Source organism: Bos indicus, chromosome 17, assembly GCF_029378745.1.
Source record: "Bos indicus isolate NIAB-ARS_2022 breed Sahiwal x Tharparkar chromosome 17, NIAB-ARS_B.indTharparkar_mat_pri_1.0, whole genome shotgun sequence".
Lineage (NCBI taxonomy): Eukaryota > Metazoa > Chordata > Mammalia > Artiodactyla > Bovidae > Bos > Bos indicus.
In genome coordinates, this window is record NC_091776.1 from 50,034,826 (window position 1) to 50,056,930 (window position 22,105).

General features: G+C 44.8%; 1 long non-coding RNA gene across 1 annotated transcript; it reads right to left on the reverse strand.

The window, feature by feature from the left end:
- Positions 1-101: 101 nt before the first annotated feature.
- Positions 102-17,398, reverse strand: LOC139176721 (uncharacterized). Its single transcript, XR_011561139.1, has 4 exons — positions 17,163-17,398; positions 12,758-12,823; positions 6,596-7,916; positions 102-1,268 (listed from the first exon to the last, which is right to left on the reverse strand). It is a non-coding gene; the product is annotated as an uncharacterized lncRNA (long non-coding RNA).
- Positions 17,399-22,105: the final 4,707 nt, after the last annotated feature.

Here is a 22,105-nt window from a genome sequence, read left to right on the forward strand (position 1 = left end):
TCAAGTCTCAAAAGTTATTTCAGATTTTTTTGAGAAATTAAAAAAATTTATTAACTCAATTTAAAAAGTAGCAATCAACCCGTGTGTGTGTGTGTGTGTGTGTGTGTGTGTGTGTGTGTGTGTGTGTGTTAGTTGCTCAGTCTTATTCAACTCTTTGCAACCCCATGGACTGTAGCCCACCAGGCTCCTCTGTCCTTGGGATTCTCTAAGCAAGAATACTGGAGTGGGTTGCCATTCCTTCCTCCAGGGGATCTTCCTGAACCAGGGACTAAACCTGGGTCTCCCTCATTGCAGGCAGATTCTTTACTCTCTGAGTCACTAGGAAAGCCCAATAAATCCTTGTGTTCATATAATTAAAAATGACTACTTTTCAAAACAAACAAGGTGATAAGAGTGGTATAGTTTTGCATTTTTGCCAATCTCACGTCTGGCTTAACAGAAGATAGCTGGATTCTCATATCAGTTTCTGCATTCAATCTGTTGCAATATCATACAACTTCTGGAAAATTCCACAGTACACACAAGAAAGAACAAAATGGAAAAAGCAAATAACATTTTTGCTGCTGCTACTGACAATGATGATGAAAGAATCTTATGGACTCCAAGAGTCCCTGAAGCTCCTGTTGAAGTGAAGTGAAGTGAAGTGAAGTCACTCAGTCATGTCCAACTCTTTGTGACCCCATGGACTGTAGCCCACCAGGCTCCTCCGTCCATGGGATTCTCCAGACAAGCATACTGGAGTGGGTTGCCATTTCCTTCTCCAGGGGATCTTCCTGACCCAGGGATCAAACCCCAGTCTCCCGCATTGTGGGCAGATGCTTTAACCTCTGAGCCATAGGTTTAGTTCAGTGCAGTTCAGTCTCTCGGTTGTGGCCTACTCATTGTGATCCCATGGACTGTAGCAGGCCAGGCTTCCCTGTCCATCACCAACTTCCAAAGCTTGCTCAAACTCATGTCCATTGAGTTGGTGATGCCCTCCAACCATCTCATCCTCTGTTGTCCCCTTCTCCACCTTCTTTCAATCTTTCCCAGCATCAGGGTCTCTTCCAATGAGTCAGTTCTTCGCATCAGGTGGCCAAAGTATTGGCGCTTCAGCATCAGTCCTTCCAATGAATATTCAGGACTGATTTCCTTTAGGATTGACTGGTTTGATCTCCTTCCTGTCCAAGGAACTCTCAAGAGTCTTCTCCAACACCACAGTTCAAAAGTACCAATTCTTTGGCGCTCAGCTTTCTTTATAGTCCAACTCTCACATCCATACGTGACTACTGGAAAAAACATTCACAATTTTAAAGATTATTCTCCATTTATAGTTATTATAAAATATTGGCTATATTCCCTGTATTATACAATATATCCTAGTAGTTTATTTTACATACAATATTTTGTAGGTCTTCATCCCCTACCCCAATCTTGCCCCCTCGTTCCCTCTCTCCACTGGAAACCACTAGTTTGGAGAACCACTGCCTTAGATCCACATCATTCCATTGATTAGCAGTATCCTCTGAGTATAAAAGGCCAGTTGTCAGTGGTCTCATGCCCATGATGTGGGAAAGCCTTTCCTAGGAGGCTCTGCTTAGTTCAGGTTCACTTAACACTTTCTGCCTTGTATGTTTCATTCAATCCTGTGGCAACTTTGCCAGAAGAAGCAAATGGCCTGTTTTTAATGCCTCTAAACTGGTTCCACCAAACCTTGGTATAGGAAAGTGTAGAAACCAAGGCTTGAAGAAACTGTGTTACATCCAAGATGTAACTGCTGGTAAGTGAAAGCAGAATACAGGTTATACAGTCACAGGAGATAATTACAGACTAGCCTCCACCCCTCAAGTGCCTTCCTGATGGTTTGGCTGAAATATGTCTGTGGTTCACATATTAATTCTCTTCTTCTTCCCAAACAGAGGGAGAGATCCAGGTATTCCAGATTTTAAGGAAAAAGATATTGCAGAGAGATGAATTTCAGGAAGTGAGAGGGTCCTTTTTTTTTCTTGCTAACACTTTCTTCCACATCCATCCTAACGGGAACTCCCTAACAAGAAAATTCAAAGTCTAGACCAGGATCCTGTGCATCATCCCTCTGCCAGGCAGAGGCACCAACAAATTGATCCATCTCACAACTAAAATCTGCCCTCCCTAAATCTTCAAACCAGTGGGAAATGATTATGAAAAAATTCAGAGATAGGACAAGACCAGGGGACTCTGACTTGGAGAAACTTGAACTTAATAAGCTTTATCAAATCATATTTTATTCCTTCCTATTATCAGGTACCACAGCATATGAGTTGACTGTAGATCCAGAAGCTGAAGAAAAATCCCACAAAATATTTGCCAAATATTTACAGGTCACACAATGTTCTTAGCCCTGGGGAAAACTCAAGTAATTCAGGCATCCTCTCTGTCTGGATGAAGCCAACATTCTAGGGAGGGCCACTGATACTAAATAAATAAAAAATAGGATTATTTCAGGGAGTGATGAATGCTATAAAGAAAATAAAGCTGGGTAATGAGAATGACTGGGGTGGGATTTCCTTGGAAAACTCTTTAGAAAGAGATGATTAAACTCACTGATGAGGAGAAAGTAGTTGTGCAGACAGAAGAAAATAACATTCTAGACCAAGAGAAGAAAAGCAAAATGTCTTGAAATAGGGACCAGCTTGGTGATCTACAAAACCCACAGAAGGCCCTCATGGCTGGAACACAGGAGCAAGGGGATGGGGTGTTACAAGACCAAGTGAGGGAGGCTAACAGTGTTTGGAGAAGGATCTGGGTTTGAATTTTCTTCATGTTCTGCCACTACTCATCTATTTGCAATCAAATCCTTCTCAAATTAGCGAGAAAACATTGGTTTCTCAATTTGACACCTGAGCAAAATTTCCGACATTCACAATTTCTACTATTCAAAAAATGCAGTCAGGGGGCTTTCCTGGTGGCCCAGTGGTAAAGAATCTGCCTAAGGCAGGAGACACAAGTTTGAGCCCTGGTCCGGAAAGATCCCCCATGCCATCGAGCAACTAAGCCCGTGCGCCAGAACCACTGAGTCTGTGCTGCAGAGCCTGGGAGCCACAACTCCTGAGACTGTGTGCTGCATCTATGGAAGTCTGTGCGCTCTAGAGCCTGTGCACCTCAACAAGAGAAACCACTGCAATGAGAAGTCCATGCACAGAGAGTAGCCCTGGCTCACCGCAACTAGAGAAAAGCCAGAGCAGCAATGAAATCCAGTACAGCCCAAAATAAATAAATAAAATTATTTAAAAAATTAAGTCAGATCCCAAGCAATTCAAAATGATCACTCTGCTGACTCCTTAAAATTTCTTTCCTCCAGAGAAACAGCTCCCAAGATTGATCCCGACATCCCAACCCCAAGGGCAAGTGGGAAAAAAATCTTCAGCCAAACCCCACAGAGTACAAGTACGCCATAAAAGTTTTGATTTCCATTTAGAGAGAAAGCTCCAATGTTTTTATTAAGCCTGAAATGCAAGCACATTGCTACATTGAGAACAAAATCACTGCTAAGGACCCTGGAGGCTCATGCAAGATTTTTAATATGGTATTTCAAATTTAATTCAATTCAGCAAATATTTAATGAGCTCTAACAAGCTGCCAGTCTTGAGCCAGGGATGGAGAAGCAACCAGTCAGCAACTGTCTGCAAGGAGCACATAATCAAAGGATGACACAAATTTAAGTGATAAGTTCTAGTGTTTTGAATAAAATATAAAGGGAAGGAAGAAGGGAGTGTGAACAATTATTTTCAAAGCTTTGTGGATTTAGACTGCATGGCTCAAAAACCGGTGCCAATTAGCATAATTAAAATATAATTAAAATATCTAATTTCATAATTAGGGATTTAAATTATAACAGTATGTAATACCCCATCTTCTTTTCGCTCATTAAGTGGTCTTTGCAGTCCTCTGTCTAAATGACACTGAATAACAGTCAGTGGGGCTACCACACTAAACAGAACACAACAGAAACAGAGGGGCTTTTTAATGAAATTAACAGAGATAAAGTTATATTCCATTTATAGAAGAAACCCAATTGTCACCAAACAATACCCTTCTAATCAGGATTAAAATCACAATATGTGCCTTATATGCCTGAGTAGCGCCGTCCCTTTGAATTTTTTTTAGCATGTTCACTGCACAAAACATTGCTAAGCAACCAAGAAACTACCAAAAGGGGGAGAAACAAATAAATCCAGCTACCTACACACGAACTAAATGCAAAAGTGTAGCACGTCGACTAAGCAGACAACCGGCTTTTGCTGTAGTTTTTTTAAGTAAAAAACTCTCAGGCAAGCAAAAGAGAGTTTCCTGAAAATCCACATACAAAACAGAAATCCTTTAGAGGTCCTCAGGAAGAAGCTCTGTCTTTATCTCCGACTCTGGAATTCAGAGCCTCACTTCTGCCTCTACCGGGAGTTGAGTTTCTTTCAGCAATCGTGAAACAGAAAAGTGAAAGTGAAAGTCACTCAGTCATGTTGGACTCTGCATCCCCATGGACTATACAGGCCAGAATACTGGAGTGAGTAGCCTTTCCTTTCTCCAGGGGATCTTCCCAACCCAGGGATCGAACCCAGGTCTCCCGCATTGCGGGCAGATTCTTTAGTAGCTGAGTCCCAAGGGAAGCCCAAGAATACTGGAGCCTATCCCTCCTCCAGTGGATCTTCCTGACCCAGGAATCGAACCGGGGTTTCCTGCATTGCAGGTGGATTCTTTACCAACTGAGCTATCAGGGAAGCCCCTGAAACAGAAAACAAGATCCAAATTCAATATTTGGTTTTTTTTCTACTTCATCTCATGAGCGGGAGGTGGAGGGGGTAGATTTGCTCCTTCTGTGCTCTGAGCCTCTCTCATCTCCCTCCCCACCCAGGGATCTCCCAGGAAATGCCCCTGCCACAGGGCCTTGACACTTAGGGCTTCGTGGCTTCATCCGTAATCCTTTCCCTGGACCTCTCCGTAGCTGGCATCTTCCTACTGTTCAGGCCTCTGCTTCATCCCTTTCCTCTTTTAAATTTTATTTATTTATTTATTATTTTTGCCTGCACTGGGCCTTCGTTGTTGGGCACCCAGGCTACTCGCTGTTGCAGTGAGCGGGATTTGCATTGCAGTGGCTTCTCTTATTTAGGAGCCCAGGCTCTAGGGCTTGGGCTCAGGAGTTGTGGCAAAAGGGGTTCAGTTGCCCCAAGGCATGTGAAATCTCCACCGACCTGGGATCAAACCCTGGCACTGGCAGACGGATGCTTAACCACTGGACCACCAGGGAAGTCCTGCTTCATCTCTTAACAGAGCTGTCCTTCCTAGAGGATGCTTTCTCGATACATTCTCCTCCCTGCTAATGGCTATCACTTAATAATGGGGCTTACTCTTCAAATCACTTTCTACCATTTGAAATTAGCCCATAGATTTCTCTACAGTTTTGTTTAGAGGCTGACTTTCCTGCTGCAGTGTAAATATCTTGAGAGTGGGACCTGGTCGGCCTTGGTTAGTGCGATATCCACATGGTCTAGAACTGAGCCTTAAACAGAGAAAGCCCTCCAGGCTCCCCACACTGCAGAAGAGAAACTGAGGCAGAGGAGTGACGTGGCTTGTTCAGAGTCACAGACTTGGAGAGTATGGCACTAGGATTCATTCCCAGGTGGTCCTAACCAGGAGACTGCACTGCCCCCAACTCATGCTCAAGTGGGAAGGCACTCACAGAGGAGTGAGGGCGCCAGTCTTGCTGGGCCAAGCTGGGCTCTTTCTATGACCTATGGGAGTGTTAGTGTTAGTTGCTCAATCGTGTCCCAACTCTTTGCAACCCCATGGACTGTAGCCCACCAGGCTCCTCTGTCCAAGGGATTCTCCAGGCAAGAATATTGGAGTTGCTTGCCATTCCCTTCTCCAGGGGATCTTCCTGACCCAGAGACTGAACCTGGGTCTCCAGCATTGCAGGCAGATTCTTTACTGTCTCAGCCACCAGAAATACACCTGTTCTCTTAGCACCAGGCTCCCAGTATATATGGGAGAGATCAGGAAGGCGGAAGCTCACTCACAACAGAAGGTGGACTCCATGACCATCCATGACATTTTAGCATTTTGATTCACTTTTGTGGTAGACAATGTCCCCCAAAAGATGCCCATCAATTAACCCCTGAAACCTGTGAATATGTTATATCCTAATGCCAAAGGGATCTTTGTAGATGGAATTGATATTAGAGACCTCAAAACAGGGAGATTTATTCTCGGTTATCCCCAAGGGCATGACATAATTTCATGGATGATTAAAAGTGGAAGAGGAAGGCGAAAGAATCAGGTAGAGAGACACAGTAGCGGGTGAAGAGGCGGGAGAGACCGGAAGCATGGGAGGAACCCAACTCACCATGATCGGCTTTGAAGATGGAGGAAAGGGACTCTGACACAAATCATGAGAGCATCCTTTGGAAGCTGAGGACAGTGAACAGCCAGCCAGGAAACAGAAACCACAGCCCACAAGAAACAACCCGAATGAGCAAAAGCTTTACTCCGGAAGGAAAGCAGTGCTGTTGACACCTGAATGAGACTCAGATTAGACCTCTTTTTTTCTTTTAATAATACTTTAAAAAAATACTTATTTATTTACCTGGCCGTGTCGGTTCTCAGTTGCAGCACACATCTTTGTTGCGTCATGCGGGATCTTTCATTGTGGCGTGTGGACTCAGTAGTTGTGGCAAGCGGGCTTAGTTGCTCCGTAGCATATGGGATCTTAGTTCCCCGACCAGGGATGGAACCTGTGTCCCTTGCAGTGGAAGGCGGATTCTTAACCACTGGACCACGAGGGAAGTCTCAAGTTGGACTTCTGACCTGCAGAACTGTGAGGCAGTGAGCGTGTGCTGTGTTCAGGTGTTACGGCAGGAACAAATGACTAATGGAGATTTACAGAGAAAATACTGTTTTGCCTAAAGGACAGGGCTGGTCAAGCTTTGGGAGACTCAGGAGTCACTACATGTATCTCTGTAAAGAGAACAGCAGGGGCTGCATGAGATGTATTCATCAATGAGCTGCAACATGTTTGGTAGGTCGGGAACATTAAAAATAGACAGTGTACTGAACCCCTTCTCCTCTGAGGGCACTGCTGCAGATGGGCCGTTCTGCCTTGGAGACATCCCAGGCACAGGCTTGTGTATGAAAGTGAAAGTTACTCGCTCAGTCATGTCCGACTCTTTGGGATCCCATGGACTATAGCCTGCTAGGCTCCTCTGTCCATGGAATTGTCCAGGCAAGAGTACTAGAGTGGGTTGCCATTTCCTCCTCCAGGGGATCTTCCCAACCCAGGGATTGTACCCAGGTATCCTGCACTGCAGGCAGATTTTTTACTGGTTGAGCCCCCAAGGAAGCCCAGGCTTGTGTATAATTAACCATAACATCAAAAGAAAGCACCCCAGAGAAGGGAGCCCAATATGTCTCCTGTGAGCCCAGGCTCCTGGTATCCTGTTCTCAGAAACCATCCAGCCCGGAACCCCACAAGGATGAAAAGGTTTTAGGAATATTTGAGATGCTGATAGGCAGAGTTGAAATTCCAGGAAGTAGAACTTCTGATCCCATCTTACTAATGCCTCATGAAGAGAAGTGGACCTTCGCCAGCTTATATTCATCAAGCCAAGCCTCACTTATCACCCCAAGCCTCCTCCTCCAGGAAGGCTCCTCTGGTTTTCCACATGGACTGCACTGTCCTCTCTCTTCTCTTTCTCAGGTCACTTGCTGTCCACATCACTTCCTCAGGGGCTTGGACAGTAGCTTGGAGGGTCAGAGAACTCCCAGTTCAGAGTTTCCATCTCGTTTGCAGCTGCCATGGAGGTCCTCTGCTGACTTATGCTGACAGACAAGTCTTCTTTGGTTCAGTAAGAAAATTCTGATGCCTTCTATGGAAGCTCATTAGTACTGCTTCATCTTATTCTATAACTCTGAAAATAGAATGTTAAATTCTGCTATCATATCTATTTTTGGATTCATTTCTTCAAAAACCACATTTTTGCCAAGGGAAGACTATTTGTTAATTTACACATTTGCCCTCTCTCTACCTCTAAAGAATCTGTGAGTTTCATGAGGGCCAGGATTATTTATCAGAGAAAAAATAAAGAGAGAGAGAGTAGAGAGACAGTAAACAAAAGGGAGGAAGGGAAGGAAAGAAGGAAAGAGTTAAGAGAAGGGAGGGGGGAAATTAACCAGAATTTATACATAAGAGATGGTCAGAAAAATATTTGTAAAATGAAAATCACACTCTAACCATCTCTAGGAACTACACAGCTAGGTGGACAACCCCCAAAGGAGTCAGCGATTAACAGATCCCTTGAGTCTGAATCAGGTATCTTGGACCACTGGGGCTGACCATCAGGGGTCTGACTTGGGTACATCTAAGCCGCATTTATCCTAATTTCTGATGGTGAAGAAGTTGGGGGCCAGTTGGTCCGAGGGCAGCCATTGCTCCTGGTTCTAGATATAGTTCTGGTGATGCACAGACCAGATCTTAAATAACACCGAGTCACCAAGTGAGACAGCTATCTCCTTCATGTTCTCCTTCAACCCTCTGTACTAAGACATCAAGGAGAAAGTCTAACGCTTCTCTAATAGCAGCTCTTCTCCTTTGACATAGAGAGACAGCGGGCCTCCAGCCCAGGCCCTTTTGTAAGTAATGGTACCTAGGTGGAATCCAACATTCTTTCTTTGCATATGTGGTATTTATATTTACGATTATCTCTTTTTTGTCACAAGCCAGTTTTCTGTTTATGGTGGTGAATGTCAAGTTTCCTTTTCAGATGAATTTATATGTTTTTTTCAAGGGAGCTGACTTAAGGACAAATGGTAAGTCACTGATAATACATGGAGTGCATATCCTGGTTAAGAAGATGGCCCATCCTTGATACAGCAAGAAAACAAGACCATCAGAATGGTGGATGGCTGCCATGGGGAAACATATGGAGACCTCCCTGATGGTCCAGGGGGTAAGACTTCACCTTCCAAAGTGGGGGGTGTGGTTTCAACCCATGATTGGGGAGCTAAGATCCCATAGGCCTCAGGGCAAAAAAACCAAAATATTAAAAAAAAAAGAAGCAATACTGTAACAAATTCAATAAAGACTTTTAAAATGGTCACCATTCAAAAAAAAAATCTTAAAAAAGAAGAAAAGAAACACAGACAAAGCACATCAGTATATCTGAAATGATAACTCAGCTCTAAGGACAGACAGGAGGAAGAAACCTTTCCCAGATTAGACAAACACTCTAAAGGTCCCACACTCCTGACAGTTTTATTTGCTGTGTCACCCATTCGTTCTGGTGTTGACAATCCCACATGCTTTATTTTTGAATCAGAGTCTTACACTACTAAATTCAACTGTTCACTCAATAAATATGTATTGACCACTGAGAGGACATGTGCAAGCCCAAAGCTACACAGGTAGTTTAGGGGTGATTGGCATTCACATCTTTGTAGCCAGAATTTGGTCCTTACTCACTCCTAACCTCTCTGCCCCACTGTCCTGTGAGATTCCTCAGATCTGAAGGGTCCCTCTGTGATGGGAGGAAGAACTATGATTAGAAGTCAGGAATGAACTTCCCCAGGATCTCTTTCAAACTTTCTTGGTAACAAGACCAATCCAGTCTCAATGCAACATTGCCCAGCCCCCACCAGCACCACACTCCCTCCAAACCACATGTTATGGCCAGTGCTGAAGGCTTCTCAGGACACTGTCAGATTCAGATACTGATATTTAACCTGAAACCAATTAATGGGGTTTTTTTGTTGGTGGCAGTGGTGGTTTTTAATATTTATTTATTTGGCTGCCCCAGATCTTTAGTTGGAGCATGCAAACTCTTAGCTGCGGTATGTGGGCATTCCCTGACTAGGGATCAAACACACACTGCATTGACAGCCCATGGTCTGGTCCCTGGACCACCAGGGAAGTTCCACCAATTACATGTTTTGGAAGAAGAAATTAAATGCCCCTTGAAATGGGCAGTTCTGAAATTCAGACTGAAACAGTGATGTAACTAACATGTGAGCAGAAAATTCACAAGATAGAAAAATGGCTCACAAACATATGAAAAAGGGTTCAGACGAACTTATAATTAGACAAAGTTTAAAACAACATCAAGATACAATTTCTCACCTAACAGACTGGCAAAAATTAAAAAGCATGCCAACACATTCTGTTGGCAAGGCTGCAAGGAAACGGGCATTCTCGTGTGTGGATGGCGAGAGTCCCAGTTGGCACCATCCTTCTGGAGGGAAATTGGTAATACTTAAGAAAACTTCACATGCACTTATATTTTGACCCAGAAATTCCACTTCTAGGAAGCCACCCTGAAGATATTCCTCCAAATATACGCAAAATCCGTGCACACAAGTTTACTCCTTATAGCATGGTTTGTAGCTACAAAATATTGGAAATAAAAAAAAACTCCTAATACAGGGGAAGGATTGAATAGCTGGTAGTGGCACATCTATAAATGAAGCATTATACAGCTATAAAAAAAGAATCGGGAAGGGGGCTTCTCTAGTGGCTCAGTGGTAAAGAATCCACCTGCCAATGCGAGGGACATGGGTTTGATCCCTGGTCTGGGAAGATCCCACATGCTATGAGGAAACTAAGCCTGTGCACCACAACTACTGAGCCCACAAGCCGCAACAACTGAAGCCCACGTGCCTAGAGCCTGCGTTCCACTTGCAACAAGAGATTCCACTGCAACAAGAAACCTGAGCACTGCAACCAGAGAGTAGCCCCTGCTCATCACAACTGGAGAAGGCCTACACACAGCAGTGAAGATCCAGTGCAACAATAAATAAATCTTAAAAAAAAAAGGAATGGTAGTGGGATGTTAACAGCAGGGGAAGCTGAGTAGTAGTATATGGCTAGGCATCCTTAAAACTCCTGGTATAGGACAAGAATATTTCCATTTAAACTGAGCAGACACACAGCCAGCCAGACTTCAGACTAAAACATTCAGACTGAACCTTCAAAGTAAACCTTTAAATTCTCCTTGCATGTCAAATACAGAAAAGACAAGTAAATGTGACATAAATCTTAAATAAGCTTTGATTATGGATAGGTTTATGACATCTCCTAAAGACTGATTTACAAGAAATTTAAGATTGTGTCCTCTCTCTCTTGAATCACACGGTACATCCCTCTGGGAATTCTAGGAGGTTTAGACTTCTGGCCCTTCATTCCTCAAGCAAAACGTAAGACAAATTTCATCTGAAAGCTTCTATGGAAAGTCATAAACATCAGCTGGCAGATCTTCCTTTTGTCACAGAGCCAGCTGACCACAAAATGCTATATCAGAATTGAGAAGCACGTTATGAAGCCACAGGGACGTGTATTGATAAATGCCTCATGCCTGGACAAGCTATCCTCCCTCTGTTTAATCTCAAAATTCAGTGCAGTAGCATCGGTCTTCTTTCCATCAGTGGGTGTTACAACCGCTGTCCATGTACTGAATGAGAAATGAAGCTCTATTTGGCCCCATATTTCCTAAGATCGCTTTCACACTTGTCACTACTCTGACTAGGAACCCAGGAGAGAACTAAGTGAAGGGTTTTGGAAAGAGAGCCGGAGACCATGGTGTGCACCAGAGAGAAGCTTCTGGGTGATAATCTCCCAACCAGGCAGTGCCAACAATGCTGGCTCTGTGGGAGGCCCAGAGAGAGCTTCAAGGGTGACACTCATGATCATCCGGAATCCGGCGATTCACCAGCACCATGAATTCTTGATGACCAATAGTCTCCTCTCCAGCTCTATAAATCTGTCATTTCAAGAACTGTTAAATGCATGGAAACACAGGACATATGGTCTTTTGTGGGGGTCGGGGGAGGGCATTCACTCAACAGAAAACACTTGAGATCAATTCAAGTTATTGTATAACAGTCCATTCCTATGGATGCTCTACATGTTAACTATTAACTTGTTAAAGAACATGTGGATTGTTTCCAGATTGGGGTTATTACGAACAAAGCTGCTATCAACATTCATGAACAGGTTTTAGTGTGGATACAAGTGTTCATCTACCTGGGACAAATAAATGCCCAGGAGTGCCATTACTGGCTTGCATGGTAAATGTGTGCTTGAATTTCAAAGTGCCCAACTATTTTCCAGATTGGCTGCACCATTTTATATTCCTACCAGCATTCATGAGAGAAGAAAACTGAACCTTCTGGACAGGAGCTGGTATCCTCATTTGGACAGGAGTTCTAATCCAATGACACAGTCTGACATATTAGAAAAGCAGGACAATTTGCCCATGATGCTTGGTCTTCCTAATCTATTTCTACAACATAGAGAAAAATCTGTTCTTTAGATCAGCTCAGGCAAATTATATACCTCACGTGGGCTTTTGACTTTCAACTAAAATTAAACTTATGCATTTGCTTTAAAAGATTTAAAACTGACATTCAGCTCAGAAATACAACTTTCTTCCAAAAGAAAAATAGTAGCCCATAATGAAGGGTGGTACGTACAATCAGCAGCCAATAAGCTTTGAATATAAATTGTTGTTGCTGTTGTTTAGTTGCTCAGTCACGTCTGACTCTTTGCAACCCCATGGACTGTAGCCCACTAGGTTCCTCTGTCCATGGGATTTCCCAGGCAAGAATACTGGAATGGGTTACCATTTCCTCCTCTGGGGGATCTTCTTAACCCAGGGATGGATTGCATCTCTGGGTCATCTCTTGCATTGGCAGGCAGATTCTTTACCATTGAGCCACCAAGGAAGCACTTGAATATAAATAATGATGCATAACAACTCACCTGTGGATTGTGAACTTGAGCTCCTCAGAAAACACTGTGGCTTCTTCCAGGAAGGCAATCTCTGCTCTGAGGATGAGACACATCACAGGAAGAGAATTTACAGTGAGAACAATCTTTGTAAGATGTCAGTGACCTCCACGGTCTTTGACAGCTAAGCGGGAGGATGAAGGAAGGAAAAAGAAAGATGCTGTGCTATATCAAAAAGCAGTTTACAAATGAAGCTGAGAAATCTGAGCTACTTTTCATTAGATGTCATATATATGTGAAAATAATTTGTTCTGTGACTTGCAAGCACATGGTTGCTTCTCCCTGGCACATGAGTAGCACAGCTGCATCCTTGGAGAAAGCCTGCATACTACAGAGTGTAAGGTGGAATTTGCATATTGCTAAAATGTATTCGCATGGCCTATTCTATCCTCTTCTCTCTCTCTCAGAGTTCTTTATCTGAGAACAGCCAGGACCCTGGACGCACACATCACTTCTTTTTAAATCTCACGCCCCTTCGTCTTTGGGTAAATCTGCCTTGGGGTCCCGGAAAAGGCGATGGCACCCCACTCCAGTACTCTTGCCTGGAAAATCCCATGGATGGAGGAGCCTGGTAGGCTGCAGTCCATGGGGTCGCTAAGAGTTGGACACGACTGAGCGACTTCACTTTCCCTTTTCACTTTGATGCATTGGAGAAGGAAATGGAAACCCACTCCAGTGTTCGTGCCTGGAGAATCCCAGAGACGGGGAGGGGCGGGGCGGGGGGCCTGGTGGGCTGCCGTCTATGGGGTTGCACAGAGTTGGACACGACTGAAGCGACTTAGCAGCAGTAGCAGCAGCCTTGGGGTCCAAGTCTCTGCCGACTTAGACGCTCAGCCCCTGAACGTCAGAGCTGGGATTCGTTAAAGTCCAACTAGTAAAAGGGTTTGGTCAAAGTCAGTCACAGAAATTAACTCAAGGACCCTCCTGAGACACACAGCAAAGGGAAACTCGCTCCAAGGAGAAAATCTAATGCTAATGCAAGAAGCTGGGAGACCAGTACCCAGGGGCTGCCTGAGCTATCCACACGAGCCCACACGAGAAGGGAGAGAAACCCACCCAGTTCACGCAGCCTGCTCACAAGTTGAGAGGAGGCCTCCCCAAGGCCGAAGGTCTTCTGTCCTGCAGTCTTAGATCTGGGGTCCAGAGATTCCCCTGAAGCCCTGCCCTGAAACCAACACTCGCATCTCATTGGGCAGATTGCCATCATGTGACCATTCCTTTCTGCAAGGGTGTCTGGGAAATGTAGTATTTTCTTCTAAGCTGGGGGGTGTGTGTGTGTGTGTGTGTGTGTGTGTGTGTAAGCGTGTGCGCGCGCGCGCGCACGCGCACGGCGGAGGGCGGGGTGGGAGTTGCACTCAGTCGTGTCCCATTCTTTGGGACTCTGTGTAGCCCACGAGGCTTCTCTGTCCACGGGATTTCTCAGGCAAGAATACTGGAGTGGGTTGTCATTGCCTTCTCCAGGGGATCTTCCCCACCCAGGGATTGAACCTGAGTCTCTTGCGTCTCCTCCATTAGCAGGCAGATTCTTTACCACTAGCTGCTACCTGGGAAGCTGGGTGTACTGATAGGCAAACACTATGTGGATGCTATAAGTAGAGAGGAAGATGGTTACAGGTAAAGTAACTGTTGGGCCTTCCTGGTGGCTCAGCAGTAAAGAATTTGCCTATAAAGCAGGAGACCACCTGCAATGCAGGAGAGGAGGGTTCAATCCCTGGGTGAGGAAGATTCCCTGGAGTAGAAAATGTCAACCCACTCCAGTATTCTTGGGAAAATATTCTGGGAAATTAACAAACAGCCCTACTAGGAGGTAATCTAGGAGCCTTACTCGTTTAAAATGGCTCCCTGTTACCAGCAGGGAGAAACGGAGGACAATTTTGCTTTTCATTATATGCCTTTCTGGATAATTGATGTTTGACGCTAAATAAATCTCATGTAGTGCCATGAGCTGAGAGAACTTAGCAATACTTCCATTCAATGTGCAGTTTCAACATGCAGTTTCCTCCCTCTTGCCCCTGTTTGATAATTACACCTGACATATTTGTTCTAGTTACTCAGTAATTTTCTCTGATCTGGACTCCTGGTTGACTTGAAATAGAATTTCTCAAAGTGTTTCTTTTTTTCTATACGGTCTCCTTGAATAAAAATATCTATCTGCAGTGGAAATGTGTGCATTGGGGGTGGGGGGCAGCAGCATTAGAATAATGATGAAGAAATAACTTTCTCAAGATGAGGACTCTTGTCACAGAATGTTGGCTGGCCCAGTTGTGGAGTGACTCTTTCAAATAGCAGATCTTAGAAGACTGTTTCACCTGACGTTGGTACCTTATTTTATTTTATTTTTTTCATGTAAGGGCCTGCTTTATTGAGGATAAATTTCAGGGACACTACACGGTCCATTTTGTTTAAACAGCTTACAAAAATCCATTCTCTTCATATGAGGATGTCAATTTCTAGAGTCTGCAAGTATGGAGTCAGAATTACTCCTGAAAAGTACCCTACATTGCCCATAAAAAACAGAAGGATTTCACCTCTTAGTAGATTCAAAATAGCCAGTTTTTTCTCAAGTGTTGTGTCAGACTGTTGTTTCTTTGGCCCATCTGTATATGAACCTGAGTTTTGGCACATTAAAAACAAAACAAAAATGATATATATACACACACACATAACACGTGCACAACACTCATAGACTGAAACCCGTTTCAAGACTAGACTGACAGAAGGAGAATTTCAAGTTTCAAAGAGAATGGATTTCTCTTGAATTTCAATTGTGCATAAGAACTTCTGAAAAGCAAATGAAACTTTTTAACATCAGTTGGCAGTGTGTCTATGTTTCTATCCTAGTGCTTCAAGCCCAGCTTAAAGAGTCTCAGGAAAGAGAGAAAAAAAGATTCCCATTAAGTTGAATTTGGCTTTTTGACCATCAGGTTGCACAGGGGCTAGAGTGGAACCTGGGCCCGGAAGCAAGACTCAGAGACGCCCTGGACCCACTGACAATGTCACTCATGTGGCCCCGAAGACCCTGCACTCCAGGGCTGCTGCTGTTGCTGCTAAGTTGCTTCAGTCATGTCCAACTCTGTGCGACCCCACAGACGGCAGCCCACCAGGCTCCCTGATCCCTGGGATTCTCCAGGCAAGAACACTGGAGTGGGTTGCCATTTCCTTCTCCCATGCATGAAAGTGAAAATTAAAGTGAAGTCGCTCAGCCCTGTCTGACTCTTAGCGACCCCATGGACTGCAGCCTACCAGGCTCCTCCATCCATGGGATTTTCCAGGCAAGAGTACTGGAGTGGGGTGCCATTGCCTTCTCCGCACTCCAGGGCAGGAGGCAAGAAAAACACATTTTCGTTTTTTGAACTCCTGCATCCCAGGACCCTGGCAGAAGTGTGCCCGACCCAGAGGGGCTAAGGCCTGGCTCCTAGCTTGTCCCTAGAGCCACCGAAGCCGGTGCTGAGCAAGAAAGGGCTCCTGATGCCAGCTGTACCTGAAGCTTGAAGATCACTCTCTCCGCCCTACCTGCCTAATCCGCACGGTGACCTCAGCCCCAAGGTGCGGTATGAAAATAACAATGGTGAATTACCAACTGGTCGGCTAGCCAATGCTCCAGGCTTTGGGCTGTGTCGGAGGTCCCATGATTCTACTCCAAGAGGCAGCGCATTCCCCTTGTGGACAGGGAACTGGGGTGAAAGGTTTCAGGTATGGGACCCCTGGGAAGCCCTGTTCTGTTGCAGCAGCCACCAGCGTCTTTGGACCAGCTACTACCTGCAACTCCTAAATTACACCAGACCAAATTTGGGGTGTCAGGCAGAGTCCCCGAACTCTGCCAAGCTCGGGTTTGAAGTAGCTGAGTTGTGAGCGCGCCTTCCTCAACGATTCAAGAGCTGCTCTAGGACCTGGGGTTGGACGCAAGGGGTGCAAAAAGCCAGGCTCTCCCCCTGTGCTCCGCACTCCCAGTTTGACAAGCTAAGGGTGCAGATAGGGGGTGGGGCGCTAGATGAGACCCCAAGCTTTGCGGAAAGGGATTTCACATAACCGGACCCCACTTCCCGGATCCTAAGTGCCAAAATGTGTTCAGTGTAGGGTGGAGGTAGACCCCGGGGAAATCCGAGCAGGATACAGTTAAACGCGCTCCCTCGGCCACGCCCCCTCCTCACTTCAGGGGAACAGAACATGGTCCGATTCCAGGTGCATCAGATGGTTTCATGTTACAGATCCTAGAAGGACCAAATTTGCCCCCATTCCCCACCTGCCTGCCCCAGTGTCTGCCCACTCACGGAACTGGCCCCGCAGAGGAGGAGGCGCTGCTGGTGGCGTCAGCGCCCTCTAGGTTTCCTCAACAAATTCCAAATTCTGGAAACAGACGCCTCCGCCGCCTCCTTACCTCTGTCCTGCAGTGCACCCCGCACAGCCCCGGGGCCCTGTGTTTGGAGCGCATCCTGCAGCCCTCGGGTTCACGCCGCCGGCCAGAGGCTTCCCCTGACCCCGAAATCGACACAGGCAGCCAAATTGGGCGGGTCCGGCTGCTTCTCCGAAGGTCAAGCCGGATCCCTGCTGAGTGGTCCTATTCCCGGCTGCTTTGGCCCTGCAGGCTGTCGGCGCCCGGAATCCACAACTTTTCTCCACCTTCTGTGGCCTCACGCTCTCTGAGATCCGTCAGAGTTTCAGCTCCGCCCCACCACGCCCACGCCCCGGTCCCGCCCCTCTGTGGCCACGCCCCGGCCACGCCCACGAATGAACGGTCCTGGACCCGCTTCATCCAAGGTGCAAGTTGAAAGTGCGCCCACCCGAAGGCGAACGGGAAGGAGAGAGAGGACCTTCAGTTCTTTTTTCTGCTGCTAAACCCTACTTTATTCATCCCTTTGTCTTACCTTTCTGAGGCATAGATAGCCCTGATAAGTTCTGATCCGGTTCTCCAAGTCACTGCGGGAGAGGGAAAGTGGGGAGGATGGTGGACACTGGCCTCGAGATGTTCAGATGTCTGGAATTAGAATGGGGTAATATCTACTACTGCGGGCAGGAATCCCTCAGAAGAAATGGAGTAGCCAAAATGGTCAAAAAAGAGTCCAAAATGCAGTACTTGGATGCAATCTCAAAAACGACAGAATGATCTCTGTTCGTTTCCAAGGCAAACCATTCAATATCACAGTAATCCAAGTCTATGCCCCAACCAGTAATGCTGAAGAAGCTGAAGTTGAACAGTTCTATGAAGACCTACAAGACCTTTTAGAACTAACACCCAAAAAAGATGTCCTTTTCATTATAGGGGACTGGAATGCAAAAGTAGGAAGTCAAGAAGCACCTGGAGTAACAGGCAAATTTGGCCTTGGAATACGGAATGAAGCAGGGCAAAGACTAATAGAGTTTTGCCAAGAAAATGCACTGGTCATAACAAACACCCTCTTCCAACAACACAAGAGAAGACTCTATACATGGACATCACCAGATGGTCAACACCAAAATCAGATTGGTTATATTCTTTGCAGCCAAAGATGGAGAAGCTCTATACACTCAGCAAAAACAAGACCAGGAGCTGACTGTGGCTCAGACCATGAACTCCTTATTGCCAAATTCAGACTTAAATTGAAGAAAGTAGGGAAAACCATTAGACCATTCAGGTATGACCTAAATCAAATCCCTTATGATTATACAGTGGAAGTGAGGAATAGATTTAAGGGCCTAGATCTGATAGATAGAGTGCCTGATGAACTATGGACTGAGGTTCATGACATTGTACAGGAGACAGGGATCAAGACCATCCCCATGGAAAAGAAATGCAAAAAAGCAAAATGGCTGTCTGAGGAGGCCTTACAAATAGCTGTGAAAAGAAGAGAAGTGAAAAGCAAAGGAGAAAAGGAAAGATATAAACATCTGAATGCAGAGTTCCAAAGAACAACAAGAAGAGATAAGAAAGCCTTCTTCAGTGATCAATGCAAAGAAATAGAAGAAAACAACAGAATGGGAAAGACTAGAGATCTCTTCAAGAAAATTAGAGATACCAAAGGAACATTTCATGCAGGGATGGGCTCGATAAAGTACAGAAATGGTATGGACCTAACAGAAGCAGAAGATATTAAGAAGAGATGGCAAGAATACACAGAAGAACTGTACAAAAAAAGATCTTCAAGACCCAGATAATCATGATGGTGTGATCACAGACCTAGAGCCAGACATCTTGGAATGTGAAGTCAAGTGGGCCTTAGAAAGCATCACTACGAACAAAGCTAGTGGAGGTGATAGAATTCCAGTTGAGCTATTCCCAATCCTGAAAGATGATGCTGTGAAAGTGCTGCACTCAATATGCCAGCACATTTGGAAAACTCAGCAGTGGCCACAGGACTGGAAAAGGTCAGTTTTCATTCCAATCCCAAAGAAAGGCAATGCCAAAGAATGCTCAAACTACTGCACAATTGTACTCATCTCACACGCTGGTAAAGTAATGCTGAAAATTCTCCAAGCCAGGCTTCAGCAATATGTGAACCGTGAACTTCCTGATGTTCAAGCTGGTTTTAGAAAAGGCAGAGGAACCAGAGATCAAATTGTCAACATCCGCTGGATCATGGAAAAAGCAAGAGAGTTCCAGAAAAACATCTATTTCTGCTTTATTGACTATGCCAAAGCCTTTGACTGTGTGGATCACAAGAAACTGTGGACAATTCTGAAAGAGATGGGAATACCAGACCACCTGATCTGCCTCTTGAAAAATCTGTATGCAGGTCAGGAAGCAACAGTTAGAACTGGACATGGAACAACAGACTGGTTTCAAATAGGAAAAGGAGTACGTCAAGGCTGTATATTGTCACCCTGTTTATTTAACTTATATGCAGAGTACATCATGAGAAACACTGGACTGGAAGAAACACAAGCTGGAATCAAGATTGCTGGGAGAAATATCAATCACCTCAGATATGCAGATGACACCACCCTTATGGCAGAAAGTGAAGAGGAACTCAAAAGCCTCTGGATGAAAGTGAAAGAGGAGAGTGAAAAAGTTGGCTTAAAGCTCAACATTCAGAAAACGAAGATCATGGCATCCGGTCCCATCACTTCATGGGAAACAGATGGGGAAACAGTGGAAACAGTGTCAGACTTTATTTTTTTGGGCTCCAAAATCACTGCAGATGGTGATTGCAGCCATGAAATTAAAAGACCCTTGCTCCTTGGAAGGAAAGTTATGACCAACCTAGATAGCATATTCAAAAGCAGAGACATTACTTTGCCAACTAAGGTCTGTCTAGTCAAGGCTATGGTTTTTCCAGTGGTCATGTATGGATGTGAGAGTTGGACTGTGAAGAAAGTTGAGTGCCGAAGAATTGATGCTATTGAACTGTGGAGTTGGAGAAGACTCTTGAGAGTCCCTTGGACTGCAAGGAGATCCAAGCAGTCCATTCTAAAGGAGATCAGTCCTGGGTGTTCATTGGAAGGACTGATGCTAAAACTGAAACTCCAATACTTTGGCCACCTCATGTGAAGAATTGACTCATTGGAAAAGACCCTGATGCTGGGAGGGATTAGAGACAGGAGGAGAAGGGGACAACAGAGGATGAGATGGCTGGATGGCATTACCGACTCGATGGACATGAGTTTGAGTGAACTCCAGGAGTTGGTGATGGACAGGGAGGCCTGGAGAGCTTCGATTCATGGGGTCGCAAAGAGTCGGACACGACTGAGCAACTGAACTGAACTGAACTGACACAGCACTGGGAAATTGTGGCTTCCTCAGGAAGGGGACTGGATGGTTGAGATTGGAGAGAAAGGAATTCTACTTGGCCTGGAGAAGAGAGGCTTTTCAACCAAAAAGGTTAACTGTAAAATACTGATTCTTATAGTCCTAGATGCGAGCAGAGAATTAGCTTTTAAATACATTATGGTAATTCTCCAGTTTACCACTTCATAGTGCTAATTCCCAGTGCATCCCTTTCCCAGCCCCTGCCCTCTCCCTGGCAACCACAAGTCTATTGTCCATCTTTGAGTCTGCCTCTTTTTCAGATATGTTCCTTTCTGTCATATTTTAGATTCCATATATAAGGGATATTATGTGATATTTGTCTGATTTACTTCGCTTAGTATGATCATCTCTAGGTGCATCCATGTTACTGCAAATGGCATTATTTCATTCTTTTTGTGGCTGAATAATAGTCAGTTGTGTGTATATATATTATATATGCCACATTTTCTTTATCTATCTTTGTTGATGGACAGGTAGTTTCCTTGGCTCAGCTATTGTAATAGTGCAGCTGTGAACATAGGAGTGCGTATATTTGTTTGAATTATAGTCTTTGGAACATGTTTAAAATCATAAAGGCTATTTAAGCCTCTCAAAATCACTGGGAAATGGGAAATAAAATGTATCCCATTATTGCAGACTGAGGGATTGGCTTTCCCTCCTGTCAGGAAATATAATTTTTAAGAAGTCAGAAAAAATGTGCCTCTCTCTCTTACTCCCTGATCTACTTGCAGGTTCATGATTTATGACTCTCTATATTTGTTATTTCTTTCCTTTATACATTGAATGTCACCCTCCCAACTGGAAGGCAAATTCAGATTCTGGATTAAAATGCAAAGAGCTTGGACTTCCCTGGTGGTCCAGTGGTTAAGAATCTGCATGCCAATGCAGGGAACACAGGTTCAATCCCTGGTGTGGGAAGATCCCATGTGTCACAGGGCAACTAAGCCCATGAGCCACAACTACTGAGCCTGTGAGCCCTGGAGTGCACGGTCCACAACAGTCTTAACTAGAGAGTAGCCCTTGCTGGCCACAACTAGACAATAGGCCCTGCTGGCCACAGCTAGAGAACCCTGGCACACGGCAACGAAGATCCAGTGCAGCCGAAAGTAATTAACTAAAAAAAAATTTTTTTTTAATGCATTGAACTTATAATCAGGGAGGTCTCATTCTGTCGAGTGTCACGTAGTGACACTCTCTCCTGTGTGGATAAAGGCTTCTGTCCCCCCAGTCTATCTGTCCTTCTTATGAGCCATTATAATTCATTTAATCCTTACAGCAACCTTATGGGATTGCTATTTGTATGGTCTCTTCTTAAAGTTGAAGAATTTAGATACAATGTAATGGCTTTGACTGAGTATTTTCTAACAGGCAATTTACCATCTATACCTTATTTATGTTTTTGGTTATTTGCTTTTGTTGTATTTTCAACTCTTCTCTGCCTTGCCTCCCATTGAAAATGTAAGCTCCCAGTGGATGGCTTTCTATCTCCTCACCCCTGAATTATCAACACCTGAAACAATGCTTACACTAGAGTCAAATGGGCTTCCCTAGTGGTTCAGACAGTAAAGAATCAGGCTGCAATTCACAAGACCCAGGTT